General features: G+C 39.8%; 1 protein-coding gene across 9 annotated transcripts in view; it reads right to left on the bottom strand.

Moving 5' to 3' along the window:
• The window catches only part of LOC146798382 (leucine-rich repeat and fibronectin type III domain-containing protein 1-like protein), a 2,623,090-nt gene that overhangs the window by 1,340,050 nt on the left and 1,256,149 nt on the right, over positions 1-26,891 (bottom strand). For all 9 annotated transcript variants that reach the window (XM_085625642.1, XM_085625645.1, XM_085625643.1 and 6 more), the window contains one exon: positions 1,398-1,557. The gene's annotated coding sequence lies outside the window, so the exon portion shown is untranslated. The remainder of the gene's footprint in view (positions 1-1,397; positions 1,558-26,891) is intronic.

Raw genomic sequence — 26,891 nt, 5'->3', positions numbered from 1 at the left:
TTTTACACATCTATGGTAGGAGTGGAGATTGCTGACTTCCCGGGGAGCAGGGAATGCCAGAGGTCCATGTCCTGCTTTGTAGGGGAATAGAGCCAATGCCGATTTGTTGGGGGGAGTAGAGAATGGTAATTGTTGGTGCTGCTTGAGAGACAGAAGGGGTTGACAAAAATCAAACACTATTTTTTTGTTTGTATGTGAGGAATCTGTAGAGCCATGGTAGCAGAATATCAGCTGAAATGTCACCATGCATTAACATATTGTGCTAAATATCATTCACAAAATGATCACCCCTGTGAAGTAATAATATAAAACTGTGCTATCCTGGCATACATAATATGCCAGTGCGGGCACACCACTTTTAATGGGAAAGCCTGGTTCAGTATGCCTGCCGTATTGTACAATATCCTGTTTCATAAGTGCTGTGACGCTTCTAAAGTGTGTGTGGTTGCACATCTGAATATCGTTTGTCGTTTAAAATGTTTATTTTGGATGCAAAGATCCATAAAACACATAGATATGGGCCTTTGCATCCGAAATAAAATATGTAAACATCATAATATCCTCTACAAAAAAATGTCATACAAAAATATTGTGTCCTAAATTTCGTTTAGAAAAATATCTTCCCATTAGATATAATTTTTCTTTATTTCTCGTTAAGGTCACTAATGGTCCTTGTGGCTGTATTTGGGTGTACAAACTAAAACAAAAAAACCAGAAGGATCCCTTTTGTGCTATATATTACTTTGTCAACCTATGATCAAACAGAGTGCACTGAACCGAAAATGTACCAGGGAGTAATTAAATCTAAAAAACATACAAAGTTCTGTTTCCTCTATGTATATTAAAAAGGATTTATTATAAAATTATGTTGCACTACATTCATGAAATGCATATTTCATATGAATACCTAATAAGAAAGATTCACATAAAATATTTTTACAATATCCTAATTTGATAGACTGAATATGCACATACACAAATACAATCATAATATCAATTCACATAACGATCATTAGAGAGATCTCTATCTCTCCCACATAAAAATGTAAAAAATGTATTCAATCCCTTCATGTATTTATTGCAATTGAACTAGTGTACGACATTAATACCTTAATATAACTACACACCTTTATTATTTTTACAGACACAAGCGCCGACCGAACAGGGCCAGAGACACAGTACTGTTACACATTGAATGTAAGCCTTGCAGTGGAGAGGCACTGGTAAAATTAACTTTGGACAAAGCGGGAATGCAATTCGGTAATGCTGTTTCGAGCACATATGGCTGATTAAACATTTGACACATTGCCTATTACTTTGCTGCAATCGCCCTAACTGGAAAAACAACAAGAAAGGAATGGAGCGGGAGAGACCCGGTATTCTTGTTTTAATCTGACCTTCAAGGTGATGGACGCGCGCGCTCCGCCCTCTGCCGCTTTTCTGGAACCCGATGGCTGCTCATTGGCGGTTCATTTGGGTATGGAGTCGGTCCAGTAATGGGCTCCCTGTTCGGACTGACAGCTCAGCGTCCAGTATAGCCAACAGTAGCCGTCCATCCTGAAAAAAACAAGAGGGAACTGAGTTTTTTCCCCTGGGATTGTGCTTTGTCAGACTCATTGAGGGTGACAGACAGTAACAGCACTCACTGCAGCGAAAGATTGAAGTGCCACATTAAAGTATCTTAGCACGTGCAACCAATGTGTGTGGGGGCATTAATCCAAACAACCCGAACGGCGGCCATTACAAAAAAAAAAAACACAACCAGAGTGCTTTTCGGTGTGTATAACCGGGAAGGAAAATTGTAGGAAAAGAAACGCAGGTGTATCAAGTAACTTAATCAAGTTGAAGCATATTATTGTAAATTCATTTATGATATATGCCACACTAGATTTAGAACTCTTCAACTACAACACAATTAATCTTCTGGCCGGATTCCTTGACATAATTGCCAGTGATTTTATTTGGCACACTGTCCCTCGTGACTACGTGATAAGACTGAGGGCCTGGCTCGATTTCACACTGTTCTGGGACACTCAAATACATCCATTCGTCAATTGTTCGCATTTTATTCCAGGTAAACTACACTGAGACGCTCCCTTTCATCACAGGAAGAATTGAGTTTTTGAACAAATTCTAAACTGACTGTGTCAATTCACCCTTCGTACGGCTTGCCAAAACAAATATATTTGAAAATGTCACAGATCATCTCAGGAGAAATGTTTTATTCAGCAGCAGCTATTCTTTAGCAATTTTCATAACTGCCAAAAAAATCCTAGGTCCAAGTAATAAAACTGTTCAGTCAGAAAAACTATGAAGCATATTGCCATAAGCTATTAATGTTAAAATATATATATAGCATTGAAATTGGTCCTCAAATGGTTTGAATGTAAAGATGATATTCAACACATGTTTAGTTTCAGAATAGGGCCACGCCTATCTGGGTTATATTTGCATTTTGAAAAACTGTTCCTATTAATAATTGGGCCCGATTAAAAAAGTAGATGGGACCTACACTGCATCCCGCCTTAAAGGGGCCAGTACATGACCAGAAGAGAGATACTAGTTTCACTTCCAGAATAAGGTAATGCAATGGTGACAGCTTCTGCGCTGTAGTGCAGGTAAAGTGTGATTCATTTTAAGATTTACTCGTAATTTTAAACTCGAGCCACACTTTTACCTTTAGGGCCCTATTATGCATTAGGGCCTCAAACAGAGAAAGTGCGCCCTATTACATAGAATGCACTGCCCCGAGGACAGCTGCAAACTCGTGCTGCTCTGGGGCAGCACATTCAAATGAAATACGGAGCTGCTTTGAAGCAGCCGCTTTGTGTTTCACTGTGCAGGTGGCAACCCGCCTGCACTTTTAAAGGGGATTAGAGATCACCTTGTAGGCAGCTGCACCCACCTGCAAGTGCATGTCTCGGGGTCACCCCCATACCCCCTCCAGAGGGCTGCTATCAGGGGGCGCACTGACAGTGTGCCACATATTAGGTGGCGCACTATCAGTGCGTTTCCTGAGATCTTCTTTGCCTCTGCGTCTATAAAACGGCATGGACGCAGAGGCAAAGGGATTCCCTAATTTGCATGGGGGACACCTCCATGCAAATGAGGGAATGCACTCTTGAGAAAGCTCTGGCGCTGTATGTGCGCCAGCACTTTCAGTATTACAAAAGGGGCCACAGTAGCATCTGCAGTCCCTTCTTTAATACCCAAGTGCCCCGGAGATGCGCAAAGCTGGGGCAAATGCTCTTGCGCCCCTGGTGCACTTAGTGTAATATGGCCCTAGGTCTTTTCTCCATATCAAGTACCTAAAGGGGTCAACAAATGCTCCAAAATTGAGAATGCTTATGGCCTCTAGTAGCCTGGGAACCAAGTACTCGGTCTGTGATGGAATATTTGCCTCACTTCATAACGCCCCAGGTAGAAATTGACGATTAGGCAAGGCCTAGGACAACGGAGGGGACAGTCTTGATAAAGTATGTCACATTTATCAAAGGTGAAATAAAGATGTAAAAAATTTGAGCACACAATACATTAATAATAACTCAAAAATATATGTAAATATATTTACTGTACCAATAACAACTCATATACAGAAAGGGCACGCACAATTCACAACAAGCGTAACAATCAATATAGAAGTAAAACAATGGCCCCATGCAATACAGTTATGTGGTTCTCAATCACACAATTACCCGTGAAATCCTGCAATGAAAAGCACAAAATCTCAACACTGCACTAAAATCTGCATGTTATTCTCCAAAAACTTGAATAGGTGCAACTTATTGTACGAAAATGTAATAATTTCTGAACTCTGGGAACTCGTATATTATCAGGTATGAAAAATTGCACAATTCCTCCAGGTCACTTGTAATGTCCCAAACAATTGCAATCACGAGGAAAAGTGATCAATATAGGACAAAATGGAGGATTCCAGTCCTCCAACCAAAATGATTTTATTTGGTAATGTTCATTGATTACACTACTGGTGAGCGCCAAAAACACTACAACAATGAAAAATCAATAGTTGATGACAATTTAAGTTCTTTGTAACCTGCAAAAGAATAAAATGACAACAGTGTCTTGATTTGCGGAAAGTGAGTTTTCTGCCAGCAGGAAGGTAAGACTGACTCCTGACTTTAGGATAGATGGCACTGGTCACTCAAAATAGGTATATCTAGATACATAGTGGCCTAGAGCCTCCAGGCTGATTACTAAATAGAAGAAGAGGAGCAAACTTGATGAAGATGGGGATAGGCTTCTGTCACACTCACAGAAATGAATGCAAGACTGTAGAAACAAAGTGCTTTGTTTGGTAGACCCCAGAAGGAAGGCAAGCCAAGAGAGTACTTGACCACTACGATAAAAGCAGGGTCAAATAAAGAACAAAAATAAAATAAAAGGTAATGCAGAGAGGAAGCTTAGTTCTTAGCATATGTGGCCACTGATCTCCCCTGCACTTATTCAGATTTCATACAAGCCTCCTCTGGTCCTTCTGGGGAAGTAGAGAAGGCTTCAAGCTTCAAGTGCTGTGCCCACTTCTCTGGGCTTCATGCACTTGATGGGGGCTTCCAGGCAATGTCAGCAATAGCAAGGCATGCCAGAAAACCTTCAGATGGGCCCTTTAGGCTTGTCTGTAGCCCGAATGAAATGACCAGCGCTCTGGAAGAACCAAAACTGCAGGGTCCATGCAGATCTGCCTCCAAAGTGTTCAGCACTCTTTATTGAAGCTCCAAATTACAATCCGAGTTCAGGCAGTTGGGTATTGACCCGCTGCCAATCAAAGTGCGTTTATCCTCAAGACTTAAAGGTTTCCAGACAATTCAGGCTAGAGGACAAACTACCTCCACATTGAGGATTCGGGGAATGTCCTTGCCCCAGTTTGCAGTGCAGTGGCTACTGCCTACGTACAGATGACCAGATCAGCCCAACAGGGGACTGCTCTGCGGTCCCAGAAATTGTTACCTAAAGCAAACTGACAGTGAAGCTTTCTGGGATGAATGGCAAATGGATGGGTTTGCACATCTGTACACGTTGGCAGGCCCTTTGGTCTTCAGGAGTTGTGTAAATCATGATATGTACAGTGCTAACCTTCCTTACAGAATGTGAGTGTGACTGTAGAAAGAGAGGTGCGTGCTCAGGTCTGCAGTTAGGTGCATGAATCTCTCCCAAGTGAGGGCTGTGCTGGACCTACTTACAAGGTATGAGATGTTGTGGACAGAAAAGCAATGACTTAGAGGGTTGCCGTAACATGGAAATAATGAATGAAGTGGTGGTATATGCCGCTTCTCCTTTGTACTTTTCTACTTGAAAAAAAATCAGTTTTAAGTCATGAAACACCCGTTGACCACCTCGTCATTTGTAGTAAAAAATATATTCTAAAGAATCACAGAGGTTTCTTTTTCAATTGTTTACCTGGTCAGCACTATTGAAAATTGATTATATGCAAAGTCAAACCGCGTGTGATGAAATATAGCTATGGAAACATATTGTTTTGAAATTATGGTCTTGCACCTATTATGGTTCTTTTACTGGATGAAACAAAAAGGTCTAATAGGAATACCTACTAGGTACCGTGCACTGTTCACAGGTTTGCATAAAACAAACACAATTGAAACCAATAATCAAAACTGAATGATTAAGTGTATTAACACTTAGGATAATTTGTAGTGGAATACAACATAACATATAAGGATAATCAAATTCCAATGATAACACTTAGTTTTTTACAATCCTTACAATGCATTACATAAATCATACATGATTTGGCAAACAAACTTAAAGACAAAATCTTTAGAAGAATGATGAGCAATGCAATTCTTTTCCCACTTTTTAGCGAGCAGCCCAATGGATTTCGGGGCAGAAAGGTCCCTTCGTCAGGGGCAATGACCTGAAACAAATACGATGAAATTGCTCATATTGTAGATGCTGGTGGGAGAGTTTCACAGAACAGCAATTGGTGCAACATTGGTATTGACATTGGTATTGGCGTGACATGAGAGTGAATCTGGCACGTTCCATAGATGTCTTTCATTAGTTTCCATGGTTTTTCATTAGATTTACATATCTTTATTTACAGAAATCGTTCAGTTGTCTTTGACCATTTTAAATTCATTTTCATCTGGAATACCACCTGTTTAGCTTCATCGCTTTTTTTCTGTTTATTTTTTTCCAATCCACTAGTTGTGGCCTTTCATTATTACATTATATACGATCTCTCTGGCACGTTTTGTCCAGTGAGGTCCGCACACACTGCATTCATTTTTTTTCTGTCACGCTTATGTATCTCCAGTTGCATATTTTCACACCATTCACTTCGTTTAGCATTTCCCGGTTTGTCAGAAATTTGTGCCGGTGTTTGCAGGTGGGTGGCTGTGGCACTTGTTTTTGGACACCAGTACTTAATTTGCATTATCAGTATTTGATCTAGAGCGAGAGAGAGAAAGAAAGACAGGGAAGAATTAAGGAGCAGGAAAAAGACGAAAAAACAATGCCATTGGGAAAAAGTAGGGATAGAATATAACCCGGAAGAGTGAGCTAAAGAGACAGGATGTACAGAAAGAGGCATGAGGTGGAATCGCTAAGCAGCCTTAGTACCGGGTAACACTGGCATTCAGAAAGTGATGGTGGTGGGCGTCAGAAAAGATTTTGGGCCCCTTACTTTTCTTTTAAAACCAAGCCCTAGTTTAAAGTATGAGGCCTTAAGTCGTAGACAGGAATTGAGGCAGTACTAAGAGTGTCAACACTGGATCTCGGGAAAGAATGTATTTAGCAAAGTGCATAAAGGGACATGTTTCTGATTGGCTTCTGAAGGTTGAGCTGCATATGGTAAGGCATTTATGCACTGTGCATAGTTTTCATCAATATGTAAACGTTCTTGCATAACTTAGCAACTGTGACCTGTGCTTCTTTTATTTATATAGCTTCTTCAATTGATGTTGATATAACACATTTCATGTCGTTCTAAAAAATATACTGTATTTGCCTAAACTTCAGTGAAATTGATATAGATATGCATGTTCTGGATTTGAGCTTTTTCCTCTGTTTTTGAGAGTCAACTAAAAATCTCCAGCACTCTAGGACAGGTCTTAGAAGGACTTCATAAGTGCCCATGGTTGCAGGTGGTCAGTATAAGCACGAATGTTTGGGGACCAGAATTTATTTAGCATCAGCTGACATTGACCACCCACAACAAAGAAAAAGCAGAGAAGGGATAAGAAATGAGCAGCAAGAAAGATAGAAACAGTGATGTAATGGGAAAGCAGGGAGAAAAGGGAAACAATGTGAGTCTTCTTCCATTGGGTAATTGATAAGACAGGAAGGTCTGTTAGAAAAGTTCCAGGTGCAGGGCAAAGAGTCATCTTTCCCCATTAGTCTTCTCTCCAGAGCCATCAACCATCGACCAATGGAACTATGCTATGCCTTCCATCTCCGCATAGGAGGATTCCACAGCAGTAGATATAATCTTGCATACTGCTACATCCATTCATCACTCTGGTTACCTCAAACCATGTAATAGGTTGGTCCTCTCACCCAGTGAGCTAATGTCCTCCTCCCTTCCCTGTTCTAGTGTATAAATTGATAGAAAATGCTTTAGTTACTCCACAGCGGGAATTACAATTTCAGTTATTGGACAGATGTTATCCCTAAAAAGTGGAACATTCATCTTTCAAAAATCATCACTGTTGGTAACCCTACTTGCTTCTGCCAATTCACCCAGGCTTCTTCCTAATCATTTCCTTTCTCCGTGCTAATGTGATTTTGTAGAAGTGTCTACATTCCTTAATTAAATCTCTATCCTTTTGTAGACTTTTCAAGGCCTCCATCATATTTTTGTGGCTTTACTACATTATTTATCAAACCACCCATGTGGATTTATTAGTGTGTGGTCTTACAGAAACCCTCTTTAATGTAATCCGTCATAATATTAAAGGCTCGTAAGACAGATGTGTTTACTGCTGAGTCAACCATACTGGTGTTAACATGATCTCTATTTAGCCTTACTAAATCAGAGGTGAATAACTATTTATGTATCTTAGGGCCAGATGTAGGTGGCTAAATACTGGTCGGTAACCCCGAAATTCAGTAAATTTCAGGGTTACCGACCGGTATTTATCCATTCCTAATGTAGGTGATGATTCGGTAAACACCGAATCGGTATTTACCGAATCTGTATTTACCGAATCGGTATTTACCGATTCCGTAAATGCAATGTAGAAAGCACATAAAACAGTGCTTATGTGCTTTAAGAATTTGTTAATTACCACCAACTTCAAGTTGGTGGTAATTAACAAATTCCTTTAAAAATTCACTTTTTAATTTTTTTTAAGTGCCGTGTGGCACACATCCATGCCCTTAGGGCATGTATGTGCGCCACATGTGCACACATGCATATTTCAGGGGTGCAACAGGGTGTCCTTTGTACACCCTGGCACCCTTGAAATACCTCCCGGTATTATCGATTCGGTAATACCGAATCGCTAATACAGAATGGCTTTAGATTCATTCCTATGGGCCTCTAAGCCCGTAAGAATGAATGGGTAGGTATTTCTTATTACCGAATCGGTATTACCGATTCGGTAATAAGGAATATTAAGGAATCAGTATTTTTTACCGATTCATTACCTTCATAAGAAATACCGATTTCTTAATACTGAATCGGTAAAATTCGGTATTAAGGATTTGGTATTTGTGGATTACCTACATCTGGCCCTTAGTCCACTCAATAGTAAGTCAATTTTGTCTCCCAACTTCTATGTCTGGCCCAGATAAGTGCCTCTTTCCCTGAAGTATGACACATTGAAGTCCACAAAAAAGCACGGTGGCATGATTCATAGGGTAAAAGGCGCCTCAAAGGGTGAATCCACTTAATATCTCAATCTGATCCTAGTTATCAGGGGGCTGAAGGGTACAGAGAACCACCAGCCTCCCCAAATTTTGTGGTATGAGCTACAAAAAAACTTAATAGCAATCCCTAGCACACGTTTTAATTTAGACGAGAAAAATGACAATAGTAGCAATTGTAGGTCAAAACGAATATACAACAGCAATCACAATGGGTTCTTTGTTTCTTTATTTCTTTTCATCTGGTTCCTTATAAACAGATCTTAGCCAGCCAACACGTGTTTCGTCCTCACAGTTGGTATGCACACACAACTTTTTCAAAGTTGTAATGTCTTTAGTCTGCTCACACTCGAGGGACCAGTGTTTGGCGTAGGACGATTCAGAGTGAAGTTACTTGTGGACAGAACCATAATAATTGATGATCAAGAGACGAAGCAATTAATATTTACCGCAATTACTTTTTCATATGCTGGAGGACCTTGTGGGTTGGAATTATCACCACACATGAAATATTTCAAACTAAAGACATTAAAGCCTTGAAAAAGTCACGTGTGTATACCAACTGTGGCAACTAATTTGGCATTTAGTTTAATCTATAAACAATTGTTCTGGTTAACAGATAAGGTGTTGTGCAGATGAAGGAGAATCATGACAGGCTGGCTAGAACTTCGGGTGCTGCTTTACCTCTGACAACAAGTCATTAAACCTCTGTCTTAAGGAAGCTGCAGCATCTGCCACGAAGGGACTGAAGGAGCTATGTTTTTTTTAGCATTGACATTGAACACATTTTAGAAATGGCTTCCCCAGTGCTGGTTCTAACTAATTTCAGAGAGAAAAACAGATTTCCATAATTTCCATGGAAACTAGTAGAAAGTCTTCTTGCAACAGGCAGGACACCTCCCTCTCCTTATGTTTTCTAAACTGTCTTTTTAAATGTTACTTGCCAAAGCAAACGTTGTTAAACTTGAAACTAGTGCCCAATTGATGAGTTGCATTAAGCCAATAGGTATAATGGTCCACACACTGTATTCCCACTTTGACCTTGATATGGTGTAGTTTCTGTGTCACACGGCACCAAACTTCTCCAGTTGTTCTTTCTGTATTAAAATCCCAGGTGTTTAAGGGTAGCTTCATGACTACAGAGCTCTCCCTTCCATAACCACCCACTACTAATCGGTTTACCCTAGTATATCCCCAAATAAATTGACTAGGAGTGATAGTAGAGGGAAAAGGAGGGAGAGCAAGGGAAGAGGAGAGAAGGAAAGAGTGAGGGATGAGGACTGAGAAAGAAGGATGAAGATAGAGGGTTGCATAGTGAGGAATGAATGCCTAGAAGTAATATATGATGACTGAGAGATGTGGGAATAGAGATGATGACTCTGGGATGAATTGTGAGAGATGACGAGTGATGTGCAGAGAATGAACGGTGAAGAGTAAGGAGTGTTGACTGAGGATAGCGGAGAAAGGAATGAGGTCTGTAGGTTTAGGATTGACGGACAAGGGTTTAAGTTGAATGGCAGGGCATCATATCCAAAAATGAATCTGACATACATTTTGTGCCCTAAACATCATATACAAAATTATTTATCCAATGGGTAAAAATTTTCTAATAACTCAAAAGGGGTGATATTGTTCTACACTGTATTTAGAACATAATAGTTGTGTTCAATGAGTGAGGGATCAGGCATGAAAAGTGAGGGTTGAAGAATGAAGAGTGATGAATGAGGAAAGAGGGTTGATGAATGTGGGATGGGAAATGAGGCATGGAAATTGAGGAAAGAGGAATCAGAGGTAAGCAATTAAGTATTAGGAGCACGTGGTCAATAATGATAGAGGAGTGATGAATGTGAAACTTCATGAGAAATAAGGGATTATGAGACAGGAATTAGACATGAAGAATGGGGAATAAGGAAGAATGAGGAATGAAAATGTCTATAAATGGATGCTGTGAAATTATCAAATGGAGCCTACATCCCTCATTGCCTCAGGTTAGTGCCTGCATTTCAATTTGGTGACCAGCTGGTAAATACTGCTGCTGTCTATGATCTTGTAGTTAATGGTTTTATTAGCGAGAGAAAATAGGTAAAAAACTCCTGTATTTCCAGAGCATACTTCGCAGTGGATGTGGTTGGTCACATTGCTCATGTACAAAATAATTACCAGCTATGCAATAGTCCTGTATATCCAAATCACTCACTTCTAAACATATTAGATGCATCACACTGATGAGTGCCTATAGCCTCAAACACATCTGTGAGTTTTGTTCCTCCTTGACAACAAATTCTTTGAAATGCAATGCAGAGAATTGTATTTTTCATAATAAATAGCTACTCTTGAATGCCAAACTCAAGTTGCCTTGGCTTAGGGAAATGCAAGCAACTTTATCATGGCCATTATCTTATGGTAGGAGAAAAAGATAGGTTTTATTGGCATTGGAGCATGTTAAAGAGCCAGCTCCATCCTAGGAAAGAAAAGTTTTTTGCCTTCATACATATAACCAACCACAGGAAGAGACTGACAACTGTAAACTGTGCTTATGTTTTGCTGACTCTTTGGTGAGTGATCACGCTTTTTGAGAAGTCACCCATTTTAAATTAGCAACTCCTCCTGAAATGACCTTTGAGGGATACCACCTATTACAGTTTGTGTTTTTGTGCAGATACTTAGAGGCTTGTTGATTTTTATCATACAAAACCTCAAAACAAATCGAAAGGAGGGGACCTGACTTGGCACTGTGGAAGATGTCTGCTTGATAATGCAGTTCCGGGGCTGATGGAGAAAGCGGTTGGCCTGAGGAGCGTCTTCTTCTTCATGGTGTGCTGACGGGAAGAGATAACATCAGGGGAAGTATTACTCTATTGTTTTATCAAACCACCGCATACGACCGTGGTGGTGCTGGTGTTTTTCTTATCCTGACGGTGGTAGTCCTGACTGAATGAGTCACGCCTGCCAGTTTGTTTTTAGTAATTCCCCATTAAAAAAGCAGACTTTCAATTAACTGTGACATATACTCTGGAAATGGTATTACAAGATATAGTCATCTTCCTTTGTCACCAGGTATTTACAATGTCTGCAGACTGTTTACTATTACCTTCTTATTGTTCTTCAGTTTAATAAGTTTTCTAACTGCAAATGTTGCAATTCTTCTTTTTTTACCTTCTGCTTTCCACCAATAACTACTACGAGGTGACTTCAGATGGTATCCTGTTGATATTTTCTACATCAGCTGGCTCCTTGATGATACATCCCATATTGCTTAGACCTCGCTAATCTTTAATGGGAAAACACGTAATTTGAAATCTAATGCTCCTCATATTAAACCTTCTTCCACCATTTCTGCATTCTCAGACCCAAATCCATTCTTTGCATTATTTACTGCTATAGAAACTTCTGATCCTCTTCCTCAAACTTAATCAGCATCTAACTCATGGATGGCTCATCCTCTGGTGACAAGCTCTTCTAAAATCTACTGTTAAGTGAATGGCACCTCTACTCTTTCCTTAAATAAAAGAGTTAAAAAAGAGTCTACTTCTCCAGTCAAGTCTTCCTTGCCTATTAACATGGAAATGATCTTGAAGAAAACCTGTGCTCTGAAACTATATGTGGAAGAAACTAAACAATGTCTGGAAATCTTGGATGAAAAATGGTCTTCGATTGACAATAAGGTCATAGACAAGACCAAAAAATTGAAATTTTACATGATGCTTCAAGTCAACATGCATTATTGCAATCAGGTATGTCAACAAAAAAAACAAGCTGAAAAACTGGAATATAGACACCGAAGAAATAATCTTTGGATTTATGGATTAGAGGAAGGATCATATCCTATCTAATTTTTAAAAACCTTTTCTAAAAGTTCTTGGCATGCCAGAAGCTACGTCTTTTAATATTCAAAAAGCTCATTGTCTGGGCCATGCTCCTAAACTTGTGGCAACCTCTCTGAAACCCAGAGGGGCCATCATACTTTTTCTGGAATACACTGACTTGTTAATGGTTCTTAATGCATCTAAGAGTTAAGTGTGTGTTTCATTGCTGGGATCTAGCTTATCTTTTACACAAGATTTAGCAAACGCTGCTGCTGATCGGTGTAAGATGATTCTGGAGATGTGCTCTACTCTCAGATCCCTTAAAGCATGATTTAGCTTGTTTTATCCATGATTGTTTAAGGTAGCCTACAAGAACAAAACCACCACATATGAAGATCCATGGCTTTTACAGAAATTAATTGACAGTTGCAAAGAAGAAGTAATGGATGTGACAAGACTTGCTTCTGCTTGAGCTCTTTAAATATCAGATATTGTTCTGATGCTGACATTGTTTTATATTACTTCTCTCTCATTTTACTCCCATTTTGATAGGATACCTTACCCTGCTGAAAAGGACCTATACCCATTTGTGTATATTGACTTCCTCTCCGTTGTGTCCTAAGCCTAGTGTGTTGTCTTCCTCATTTTGTTTCACCACCCCAGATGTTTTTGTCTGTGTTCTAGGTATGTTATATATGTTATTCTATATTACAGTGTTCTAATTCTTTCTCGCCTATCCAATTATTTTTATCCTCTCTCTTCTATCCCTTTGCTTTATTTCCTACCTCATTTTATTATATACAATTCTGTTATTAATTATCAGTAACAGCATTTTCCATATATTTTTGTATATCTTTATATCAAATTTAAAGATACAGGTTTATGTCTTTTTACTGATACCCTCATGGAATGTTAGGGGGTTGATTTAACTGATTAAACTTCAGAAAGTTTTATCACATCTGGCTAGGCTGGAAACCGATGTGCCTTTGTTACAGGAAGCATTTGTAATTCAAACTGAGGTTAACAAACTTTCTCTAACTTGGATAGACCAAGTACCCAGGTTTGGGTAAAAGAAATTGGGTTATGGTTCTTTGTAAAAAATCTCCGACTGGCCAATTAAAATCTGAAAATTGTGGTGTGTATGGGCAATGACCTCTAGTAAGATTGATCATAAAAAAAATCCCCTTTTTGATATTTAACATATATGCACCTACACAACTTAAAAAAACGTATGGTCCGACATTGTTCATACCTTAATGTCTACCACAGAGGATTACTTATTTCTAGGAGGGGCTTGTGGTCTGGTTATGGATCAATTTATCAACTGTTCCTTTTATTCCTTTCATTATTCACAAACAATTTCAGTCTAAAATGAATCAATGATCTCTGGTGGATACTTGGAGACTCTGTAACCGGACATGGAGAGAATAAACCTTCTTTTCTCCAGTCCACTTTTCACAGTCCATGTTAGAACCCTTTATTTATTTCTACACCTTTATCTTCATATCTTTTGAACTCAGAGATTGGTTCTATTTTAATTTTGAACTATGCACCAGTTATTATGGAATTAGATTTACTTTCAGTTTCTAAAGCAAATAAAAGATGGAGATTCAATAATTTTCTATTTTTAGATACTCAGTTTACTCATAGTTTTGAATCGTTCATCCACTCATTTTTTTCTTTTTTAAACACACTCATTATATTTTCCCTCACATTTTATTGGACACTTAAAGCCTTGGCTAGCTAATATATCATATCCTTCATTTAAAAAAAGCTTAAATTAGCCAAGATTAAGTTAATTTTACGATACAATAATATTTCCTTTCTCAAAGGTTCTGAAATTTTAGATAAATTCAAATCTTATTACTCTAAATTATACACTCCTGAAGTTGCCACTTCTTCAGATTCTTTTATGCAATATTTACACATATTCCAAAAGAATTTGACCTATCTACTGATTTGTCTCCTCTAGAAGATGAATTACAATTAAGAATATGTTTCCAGCAATGAACTTGATTAAAAAAGAGAAAGCTCTGGGTCTGAATGGATTCTCAATAGGATGTTATAAATAACTTCTACTAAACATTTTTACATTATTTTCCTTCTTTATTAAAAATAAATATGGAAGGGGACATTTCAAGATGCCCGAATGTATTAGTTCCAATAGAGGGTAAAGAACTTAAATTATGTAAAAATCATAGACCTATTTCTTTAGTCAATTTGGATTATAACTGTTTTGCAAAACTTGTGCGACAACTTGAAGCATTGTTACCCAATCTGATTGGGTGTGAACAAACAGGTTTTGTTAAAGGTTGACATTTATCTGACAGTACCAGATTATTTTTCAATATTTTAAGTAAACCTAATAAATATAAACATTAAATGGCAGCAAATGTCTTGACGCAGAAAAAGCATTTGATCGAATGAGTTGGTATTTTTATTTTTCATTCAAACAGTTGTTTTGGTCCTTATTTCCTTAATTGTGTTTCTTTATTATAAGCGTCACCAACAGTTTCCATATATATGAATGAGTTGATATCATCTTCATTCCTATTAAATAGAGGAGTTAGATAAGGTTTTTCTCTCTCCCCGCTGCTATTAATCCTTGCATAAGAGCCTTTCTTACTTAAAATTAGACATAATCCAAATATTATGGGATTTCAATATAGAGAAAAGCAGATCAAATTAGCAGTATACGCTGATGATATTTTGATGTTCATTTACAATCCGACATCTACGCTTCCAGCTTTTCTCGAGGAAGTGGGTTATTTTGCTGCTGTCTCAGGATATAATCCTAATTCTGATAAATGTGAAATTCTTCCTCGTAATACATTTTTTTTTAAACTGGATTTGAGGGTAATAGCTTCACATGGACTCCCCAGAAAATTAAATATGTAGGATTATGGTTCACATACAATATTAAAGACACAATTTTGGATAATCCCAATTCAGTAATTCCTTAAATGTCACCTTTAGCTTCTAAAAGGAATACATCTTTTTTTATCATGGGTGTAGGTAAGATTCAATTAAAATGATGCTTGTCCCTAATATCCTTTTTACTTCAACTAATATCCCTGTGCAAATTCTGGGTCATTATTATAAAAAAATCTACACTATTGTATATAAATCCTTACGGTATGATAAACCACTGCAGATGTCTCTTACTAAATTACAGAGTCCTAAAGAATTAGGTTTAAATTAATTATCCCAACTTTCATTCATATCATACTGCATTTTTCTGAAATCAATCCAAATATTTTAATACGGATTAAATATTTTCTTTGCCTCCTTTATGGACTGAGAGTGAACTGTCCTTTCTCTTCCGATTCTCATTTGCTGAATTTTTAACATTTACTAAAACCATTCATACTTATCCCTTCCTATTCTTACAAACCTTCATAAAACATTTTAGATGTTCATCCATCTGAACTATGAACCTTTTTAGAATCTTCCCTTCTGTATGATAAGTCAATCAAGCTTAAAAGTAGAACTATTTTTAGGTGATCTTTGAGAGACAAGGTCTAGGTTAAGAAACTTGTTGATAGTAATACATGTGTGACATTTCAAAAGGCTCAAAACCATTTCCAAATACTTAACTCCTTTGTTCAAAAATATATACCTCACTCCAAGACATTATCTCACAAATAATACATTTCCTTTCCTCTAGCAGAAGTTTAGAGGTATCCAACAAACAACTGGCTTATCCTATAACTTTCTCTTCCACTGCCTCCACTATATACAAGGCCATTACTGTGCCCAACATTTCAATTTCAAGAGATAAAACACAAATTGAATTACAACGGGAAATTATGTTAATATTTATTGGTCATTTCAGATATGGAATAACATTTGGATAAAAATGTGTAAATCCTCTAGTATAGCAAACCTTATTCAAGCATAATTATTTAAATATGTAATAGACTTTTAATCACACCTTTTTTCTATAAATAAAACATATTCCATCATTACGTCTAATTGTTGGTCTTGTAAAACACACTTTGTTCGTCCAGTGTTGTAGCTATATTTTTATAGCCCACTATAGACTCACTTACTGTACTTTAACAGTAGATGACTACATACCACAAGCACTTGGTTCACCAATGGGGGACCCAGGCCCCTTGTTAAGATACCCTAACAGTAGGGCTCATATGTATTGACTCTATCTCACTCTGTTTTTGTCGTTCCAGAAAACTATTTCCTCATTTTCGTGGCACTAGATTAATTGTTACTGGCCACTGCACTTTCCAATCACTCACTGCACTCTATCTGGTCCTCAAGAAGGGCATGGGATCTCCTCCTGAGACCAATAATTGCACGAAATATGTTGAGCTCTACGCATGCCCATTAGGGGTATGCTGTACAATTAGCCACCAAGGACCATTATCTCCTTCAAGCAGCACAACCTTCTGGTGTTTTATCAATGGCAGAGGGTCTCTTTTCTCAATAAAACTTACTAGCTACCCCTCCATTCATCTTTTATCTCACGTTAGGACACATTCCCCGACACACCCTTATGGCTTTATTTTGAAAAGATCCCTGAAAAAGTGACCCTTCGGGGGACCCATAGGGCATTGCAGCATCGGCCCAACGAGGAGCATTGCCCAATGATGAAGCATGACATCCTTCGGGGTGTGTGAGGGCACCAAGATCAGGACACACTGTCCCCAGCTATCACAGTATTAGAACGACTCTAGTTCCATTCTATACTTCTCCTCCATAGGAACAGTGACTGTCACAAGATACAAATCTAACTTTCAGGAGCATGAGTCACTGGACCTTTATTTGGCTCCTTGTCTCCCCTCTCCTCTTTTGTTTGTGCTATGGTGTTTGCTACAACCCTCATCTAGACTGAGCATACGTTCAACCCTTGACTTTAGCTCTATGAAGAGAAACTATATGGTTACCTGTTACAATGGCTATAGACTCATCTGCTCAATCCTCTATTACTCATCACCCATCAATTGAAGAAGCTAACAAATCCCATTGAACGTTCTGGCATATAGCTTTAATCGCTGTATTTTAAACTATTTATTGCAATGCTTAACATTAAAATTCATGATATGTATAGAGTGCATTGATTGAAACATAATATATTTGATATTTATGATGTTCGTATTTTTTCCACCAAAAAGATAGTGTCTCTTCTCTTTCTTTTCTAACTTTAATTTCTTTCTTTCGCTTTCCTTCTCTTTCTCTCTTTTATTTTAGGCTTTCCGAGCCTTCTATGATGTTCATTTTATTGTCATTTATATTCAATGGATAATGATACAGACGTTTAATGTGATGAATTGTTATGGATTGTTCTTTTTCCCTTTTCTTTAGTAAACATTTCTTTTAAATTAAAACCACCCTCTTTGTTAGATATCCAAAAGGAAGTCAGCATCCATGAAGAATTGATCCTCAGCTGTGTGCAGCCAAGTACATGTGATGAATTATGAGATCTAACAAAAACATTGGTGAAAGTGCATAGAAATCTCAAAAAACGGCTGTAATCTGGATCAACCCTGTTCTAACCTGCATAGAAATGGAGAAATTCCCCTTTGATCTCACATTTCTCTCCCAATATGTGGATATCTGTCCCCACAGCTATGAGTGCAACTCCCTCCTATGAAATCTTCAAGAAAAATTCAAATGCTGTGCTTTTTCATCAGCACTTCTAGAGCTGACTGAGTTACACATTTGGACACGTTATGGCATGCCTGATGTACAATCACAAGCAGTTAAGAATATCTTCTTTGGCTTTCCATGGTAGATCCAGAGGGCTCTCTGCTTTCCCCTCTCTCTTGATTATACTTGCATGTGCTCCAATGGAAGTCCCTTCTCTTTGTGGGAGATTGGTTTCCATATTCTTACCCGTTCTTTATTGTTTGGATCCACATCTAGTCCCATATACCCTCAATTGTCTGTATGTATAACTCTATAGTGCTTACTACACTATTGAGCCTGGCATGTGCTATAATAAATTAGTAACAGGAACCCTTACCCTTCGATATATGAATGCACCATGTAACACAGATGATTGAACAGTGCCATCAGTAACTGCAAATATACACAGATTGACAGCCCGTTACATCTAAAAACTGGAAAGTGGATTCTGGGGCTGGACCATTGATACAGGTGTCTTGGATTACTTGTACAGTAGATGAAACAAAGTTACCTCTAGAATAAGGGACATAAAACAGAGGGACTGATGCTGAGTGATCCACAAAAGATACTCTGTATCTGTCTAGAGTCCTTGGAGACGTCCTAATCCCAAATGAGGCGGCACAGTAATCTATGCCTACTCTTTGATTTATTATTAGTGGAGGGTAAGAATTAACAATGCTATCTTGTTCTCACTAAACATGAAGATCACCATTCAGATAGTACAATACAACCAAGATAAAGCTATATCAATTCAATTCAAAACGTTATTCATAAGCACCGTGGCAGCCATAAAAGTTATTCATGAAAATAAATTGATAAGAACATTTTACATCATAGCAATTTAAATGTAACCAACACACAAAATACCTCAGCTAGAAAGATAAAATATCTTGTACAGTAACAAATTGCAGCAGCATATCTCATCAGTGCATCATAGTTTGTGCCTGCGTGGCAGCCTAAAAAAATGTGGCCACATTAAAGTTCACTTCATCATTATGTAAAAGTAATAAGAATCTAAGAACGGGTCTGCATTGATTTAGGCCTTAACAGTACTTCTTTAAAATAGGGGTCAAAAACAACTTGGAATAATGAACAGAAAAAGATTTAAAAAAAAGCATCATCTGTTTAGAAGCATCGCCACACAGGCAAGATATGGAATCAAGATGCTGGGTATAACCCAGGGAAAGCATAACAGGTAAAGGGTGCCTGGTCGAAAACTAAATAAGAGTGAACATTCCCATCTGCTGCGAGCAGTCCAAAGATAATTTGTGATGTTATCAAAGTCACATAAGTGCAAATATCTTATGACCGTTGGGCATGTCTAGAGACTCCTGAGCCGCTGGAACTCCTAAAGCTGGAAAACACATTCCTTTTACTTTGTGAAACACAGTTTGAAGGATCCATGAAAAAGGATTCCATGCCTATACGATAATAATGGTCTTAACATAACCAATCCAGGGAATTTGCAAAACCTTTGTCCAGGGAGAGGCAATCCAGTATTATGTCTCTTGTTAGGACAGACTCTGTGTTTTTCCATATTGCTAACCAGAGCAGGACCGGCCAGAGGAGGATCAAATCTTCCAGGTATTGCAGCCCCAGTTCTTTATGATTAATGTAATTGGCAACAGAGATGGGAAGTGCAAGCAGTCTCCTTAGATATCTGTTTTCTTCTTGCTGGTTTACCTTACAGTTGGAAATACCCCATAACTCTGCCCTGTACATAGCTTTTTGGATGGCACTAGGATTTATACATTTTTAACAATATGTCTAGGAATCCACCACCCAGGGGATGGGGAAGAGAGCATAGGGACCGGTTGGCCAAAGAAATGTTTGTTGTGCAATGAGAGATGTTGAAAGACCATGACCCTAGGGCAAAGAAATAAATACCCAGATAAGGGAAGGAGCTTGTACTGGTCGGAACATTTGGGCCAACTGACAGGATTGATTGGGGCCTGCACTATGGGTCACAAAACATGACGTGGGACTTGGCAAAATCAGTTCGCAGGACGAGGGAGGCTATGAAGTTGGCAAAGGCATGTCCTAGGTGATGCAGTGCCATAGGTGTACATGGTATGACCACTGCGTCATCTGCATACAAGAGGGCTGGGAGTTGGTTACCCCTTATTTACTGGGATGATTTAAGTTACGCCTAAGAGTGAGGGATGGAGATTATTCACATACAAAATGAATAAAAGAGGGGATAAGACACATCCCTCCCTGACGTCACACTGAATTTTTATTTCTCCTGTGACTTCTCCCTGTTGAGCAATGCTGACTCTAGCCTTAATTCCCTCATGTAAATGGGCCAAAAAATTAACTAAAATAGTGTCAAGCCCATAAGAAATTAGAATGCTATAGAAATCTTCGTGGGGCCTGAAAAAACATAACACGTAGTTGTAAAGCCCACTCTCACCACTTGGGGCATCATGGCACAACTGCTTCTCACTTCAGTTGTACTCCTATCACTTACCTTGGAAGGTAACACTAATCCGACCCACCTGAATAGGAGTCTCTGACTATAAATTCAAGCACAGATTCCAGGAGAGAATGCATTAGCCCACCATGTATAAAGAAAAACAGGCAAAACTGTGGTTTTGTCAAGAAGATCGAGAAGAAATATATTGTGGTTGGTAAGTTTCTATAGGTAAGCATTGTTTTACTATATATAACTCCACATCTATGTGCCCGTCAAGGTACGTAGATATGGAGTTAAGAAGAGTAAATCTAAACTTACCTATTTGCATTTACCTCCTCAATAATTTGGTACTCGATATTTTTTTAATGATATTCTGTTTTTTCTCCCAATATTCAGTCAGTGATCCAGGCAAAATATGCCCTACAATTGCAAATGTTTTCAGTCAGATTTATTTTAGGTTACAAAACCCAAGAAACAACATCCTCATTCCCTTTTACCCACACAGCTACCACAAACAAATCTGGAATCGTAAAAACACAGGTCTACCCAAGACAAATATCATTAGTTTTCACCTTAATGTGCAATGCAAAGGCTGCTTTCTTGTCTGTTAATTTTCAAGAACACCGTAGTGGATTTAGACCCAATTATTGACTTAATTTAGGAGTGTCATAAAAAACCAGAGCCTTGTGCGGAATGTTCCAACCTTTTTAGCACCATTGCGGAGGATGAAAATACTGTTAAAAAAACTGGAGGAATGGTGTATGTGAAAGATCACAAACTACACCTTGAAACTGACTTTTATGGTTATTTTTAGCTGCTAACAACATCACGGTTTAATGCTTTGTTCAAACTGACAATCTGATAGCTCTGTTGACAACAGCGGTAGAAAAGTTCCAGGCGAGTTTACAAAAGGCACAACATAGTCAGCATCCTAACGTTCATATGGATACCACATCAATAGAACAAAGTCAAATTCCCTGCATCCGATTATTTCTACTATGCCCCAAAAAATTAAATACATTATGTAATATTTTTTATGATTCCATTGTAACCTTTATGATTCTTCAATATTTCCATGAGAGGAGACTTTTTCCCAAAAGTTACAGAAGGCAAGCTTACTTGTGAATATTTCATTCTAATGTGGAATGCCTAACGATCCTTGAGTTTCCCCCCTAACTATCATTGTTTCGCTTATTATTTTTTCATTTACAATATGCTTTTAAATGTTTCTCCTCATGCCTCGTTCAGTCGAACATACTCAAATGAGCAAACATCACTACAGGCAGTACTTAATTTGTAACAAAATGAGTGCTGGGATCTAAACTCTTACTCTGAAGCCCACGGGAGACTCTATTGAAGGTTGGGGCACAACATACCAGGGCTGCCTACTCTTGATTCAACCTCACTGGACAGGTTATGTTGGTATTGTTGGTTCTTCTGTGTTTTGAACTATAACTTCCAGTTTTCAAAACAGAAGCAGATGCTAAGAAATAACACTCCAAGAAAAAGGGTATCATGATCAAGTTGTGTGGTGGAGGTCAAGAGGGAGGAAAGGAACAAAATTGTGTTAGAGAATTAAAGTAAAGTCATGAAAATTGCAAAGAAACTATAAGAGAGAGGAAAATGGAGGAACATGCTAAAGAAGGGAAGAAAGAAGAATTCATAGAAGGAAAGACAGATGGAAAGGAAAAAAACAGCATAGAAAGAAGGCTGATAGGAACAAAAGCAAAAAGGAAAGAAAAACGAAAAGGAGAAAAAAGAAGAAAAACGAAAATGTTTCTCGGGCGAACAGATCTTCTGCACCTTCCTTGAAGGGGTCAGAATGTAATGCTTCACTCTCTCACTCAGCTGCAGCCATATAGTGCACAGTGGGTGCACGGCCGGAGTGGGAACAGCAACCAGCCATGGAAGATTGCTGCTCCACTGGCCCCAGGAGTGGGGGTGAGGGGTGTGCTAGTGAGAAGCACTGCTCTGGCTTTTGTTACAGGGGCAGATATTGGAGCACTGCTGCAAAACCGGCCCCCAGTAACAAAACCGGCCCCACCACTCCGGCCCACTAGGGAAACACCTGATGCCCGCTTTGGCCAATCTGGACCTAAATGTGGGTGGAATTTTATTTCTCTGGGTACTTCCTTGCCACCTTATGCCATTTTCATCTGCTACCGGACACTTCCTCCCTCTTTAACTCACTGTTGTGGATACTTTTTAATCCAATTTCCCCCCTTTGTTACTGGTTTTCTCTCTTTCTCTACCTCCTTCTTTCTCCTTTGGTTTTTCTCTCTCTTGCTCCGGTCAAAGTCTGATGAGGGAAAATAAGTATCAGTCCCCAAGAATTAGTGCCAGGGGGCGCTCCCTGCAAAAATTAAGCACTGGCTATGAAACTGATTTGCGCTCACTTACGTTTGAGCGCCTAAATAGTGTCACCTACTTTTGCTACATTATTATTGTACTTGTTTAATGCAAGTAAATAATTTGTGATGCCTTGTTGTATGGTGATGGGTTGTCTGAAAAGTGTGCTAGTGCATGGTTTCAATCGATTGGGAAAGTGTGAGCACCATTTCCAGATAGGGGTATCAAGAAAAAGGAACATAAACGTAGAATGCAGATGTGTGCTTGTTTTAGACTGTTTATATGTGCATATACTAATGCAGAACTCGTGTGAGCTAGTGCATGAGCAGAACGGAAGCGCAGAGATACAGAGCTGTGTTTGCCATTCAGTTTTTTTTAGCTGTGCTGCCTGCAGTTCTTGCAGTAATTGAAAGAGTTTTAGATAGTTACCAAGTTAACTTCTGCGCTGTTTGTGCATTTGTGACACCACCCATAGGGGTGTATTATGATGCCATTTCCTGAGCTGCGCCAACACAGAAGTTTCTTTTTGGCGTTTTGAGTGCATACATACATTAACTCGAAATATATCCAAGTTAATACATGTTTTGTTGACAGTAGACCTCTGAAGCACAGGGCAGTAATTGCCTCTTTGTGCTTCTGAATCTATTGTGAGGATAATATTAACTAAGAAGGACATATTTTGAGTTAATGCATGCAATCAAGACACAAAAAGAAGCGGAAAGACTCCTGTGCTGGGGCAGCACAGAAAATGTCATCATTATTCGACCCCATGTTACTGGGAGCATGCAGACTGAGGTCTAATGTTTAGTGTTTAGGTTTCGCCTAGAGCGCAGCGTGCATGCGCTGCACTAGGAGAGGGCTCTTGGAATCACTTCAGACTTCCAAGAGCCTTCTCCGTGTGGGTGTGCCTCCTCCCACACATCCCATTGGCCTTTGCGTGTGGCTTTCAATAATTGAAAGCACGCAAATGGCCAAAGACTGGTGCATGTCCCGCCTCTTCAAAACTTTCACTCCCATGGTCTAGGGGTCTCGGGAGCGCGCAGGGTGCCATCTCATCTATTATCTGTTCTGGATCAGGTTTACTGCCAGAGCGTTTTGCTCTCGGGAGCCAGCAGCGGCGCACAGGGATGCCATCTGTTGTGGCTCATGTTACAAATGTTTTCACTTTCGCGGCCACGCTTGTTCTATTCATGCTTGTCCTGGTCTATTCATCCCTTGATGTCATGTCAACACCACCCATCTACAGATGCAGCTCCTCGTCGTTCAACCTGAGCAGCCATCCGCCGCTACCAATCTCCTTCACGCCTCTCCATCTCCCTGCTGAATCTCCCGGTCCTCTTGTATAAATAGAACACCAACTTGCAATCCGATGGCAGGCCCCGTGCAAGACCTAGGGCGGCCAGCCAGCCCTGCCCAGCGCTAGAAATGCTTTTCAAATCTCCCTGACACAATCTGCCCAGCACTGTCGGGCCCCGGCCCTGACCGCGCTGGCAGCACGCTTGGCTCATGCTCCTTTAATAAAAGCACGACCTTCATGGCGACCTGCGCATAAGTCCATAAATAATTAGAGGTGCCCTGAAACACATGACCGACGAGCTATTTTATTCCACTTGTAGTAATGTCCTGTTCCATCTCGAAGCTCGTGCTGGCCGTACACCGACACTCAGCCTTTGCCATTAGCCGGCTCTGTTCAAACAGCGGACGCTGTTTTAATGATGAACATCCCCCCTAAAGAGGGCTGTAGAGACTCCACTTGTCAGGTGGCTCCAGGGGCACTCGCTTGTGACCTCCATTTTACAGCCCAAGTTAAGAGCTCGGGTTCTATTTCCCATGTTCATTTAGCACGAGCTATTACCACAACGTGGTGACAGCGCTTTAAGCCAGGGTACGATCTGAGCAGATTCTCCTCCGGGCACCTGTCTCCAACAGAGGAGGAGGAGAGAGCATGGTGGGGGGTGCATTCCACCAGAGCCGTGAGGGCTCCTCCATTGGATCATGCCTTATCTGGTCCTGTAAGTATCTACTTGCCTCACCTACTCACAGTGTATGTGAATTAAACTCCTGGTATTGTCTGCTCGTGTGCTACAAGTTTCTCATACTGTGTGTCTTCCTTAAGCTCCTCACAATGTCTGCTCATGCGCCTTAAATGCAGTACAATGTCTGTCCATAAGCCCAAGCTCACACATTGTGTCACCAAGGGACTGACTAATTCAGAGCAAAAGTTCCACTTAATAAGGGCGAGCACCCCACCCCGCAAACCTGTGGCCCCACTGCCTGAATAAAAGGTGGAGGAACCACCAGGTATCTGAATTGCAGCTTCAGATGTCAGAATCCAAAGGCACAGCAGAACACCCGCCGCAAAGGATCCCCACAGAGCCCCTTGAAGGTGCACCCCATTTAAGGATGATTTTTTTTTTCTGCCAATGACCGCCATGCAAGGAAAGGCAGACCTCAACCACAAACAAGCATTTGCAAAGAAATAGGTTTTTTAAAAACAGATAAATAAAAGGCATTTTCATTTAGGCATGGGGAGATTAAGTGATTTGCTCAGAATCACAGGATGTTTTAGCGTAGTTGCCGAGACTCGAACCCTGCTCCCCAGCTTCAAGGTTGACTGCTCTAGCCCTAAGGCTACACCCTCTCCCCATGTGCTTAGACGCTGCCTTTCAGGGCTACAGCCTGAGGCCCCGTGTGTCCCTGCTGCTGAGATGGAGGGAGGCTGCCTTGTGTGCTTAGCAGCTGCCTTGCAGTGCTAGAGACTGAGACCCCACGTGTCTGTGCTGCTGTGAAGGAGAGAGGCTGCCTTGTGTGCTTGGAAGCTGATGTGCACTGCTAGAGTCAGCGACCTCGTGTGTCCGTAATGCTGAGAAGGTAGTGGGCTCCCTTGTGTGCTTAGAAGCTACCTTGCAGTGCCAGAGCCTGAGACTCCATGTGTCAGAGCTGCAGTGAGGTGCTTAGCTCTGTGAAATCCATCAGAGGCTGGAGACAACGCTCCAAGGCTCCTACATACCTAACCCTGGATCGAGCACCTCCCCTTCTGGGCACAAGACTATATCAGACTCTTGTCCATACATTACATAGTAACCCAATTCTGGGGGCAGTTCTAGTTCAGTTTATTTCCTCAGCATGATGTTTTGTTACTTAATCCCCTCAAATAGACCCATTTCACTCTCTCCCTCTGCTCCCCTGAACTCCTCATTACCCCTCACCTTTTTCACTTGGTTTTTGGTTGATGTTATGTGTAAGTTTATCTTCCACATACAGTTAATGTTCTATGTACAGCGCTCTAATAACAGCTGGTGAAGTAGCGATATAGAAAATTAATGTAAATAAATGGCTAATCCTGAATAAAACTGACCACCCATATGGTCAGTTTAACAAAGCGCTGAAGACCAGTGTTGGACACTCAGAGAAACAAGCATTGGCATAGCCAATAGGTCTCGCCTTTGGGACCTTATAAGTGTTTAGCAATGCAACAGTTGATGTTGTTGCACCAAGGTTATTGTGCTGGATAACTAAACACTTATAAGGTCCCAAAGGCGAGACCTATTGGCTATGCCAATGCTTGTTTTGTTAATGGTGCTCTGTTTGCTAGAAACCTGCTTTTTTGTGAATGTGTTTATGTGAGCTTTGACTGTTCTACCTGTAATATTCGCAGGGGTTATCAACTTGCAGACACAAAGAAAAAAACGTTGTGAAAAAAGTATACAAAGGTTCTGTGTTTCTTTTTTTCAATGTTTTTCACGTAGCATTAAAACATGCCTTGACCAATCCAAAAATCTGGATAATTTAAATATAGGCACGTGCTCAGTCGGGTGTCAGAGAGAAGA

The sequence above is a fragment of the Triturus cristatus genome, chromosome 9 (assembly GCF_964204655.1).
Source record: "Triturus cristatus chromosome 9, aTriCri1.1, whole genome shotgun sequence".
In the NCBI taxonomy this organism is placed as follows: domain Eukaryota; kingdom Metazoa; phylum Chordata; class Amphibia; order Caudata; family Salamandridae; genus Triturus; species Triturus cristatus.
Note: the sequence above shows the minus strand (reverse complement) of the source record. Positions and strands in the feature narration are given on the sequence as shown.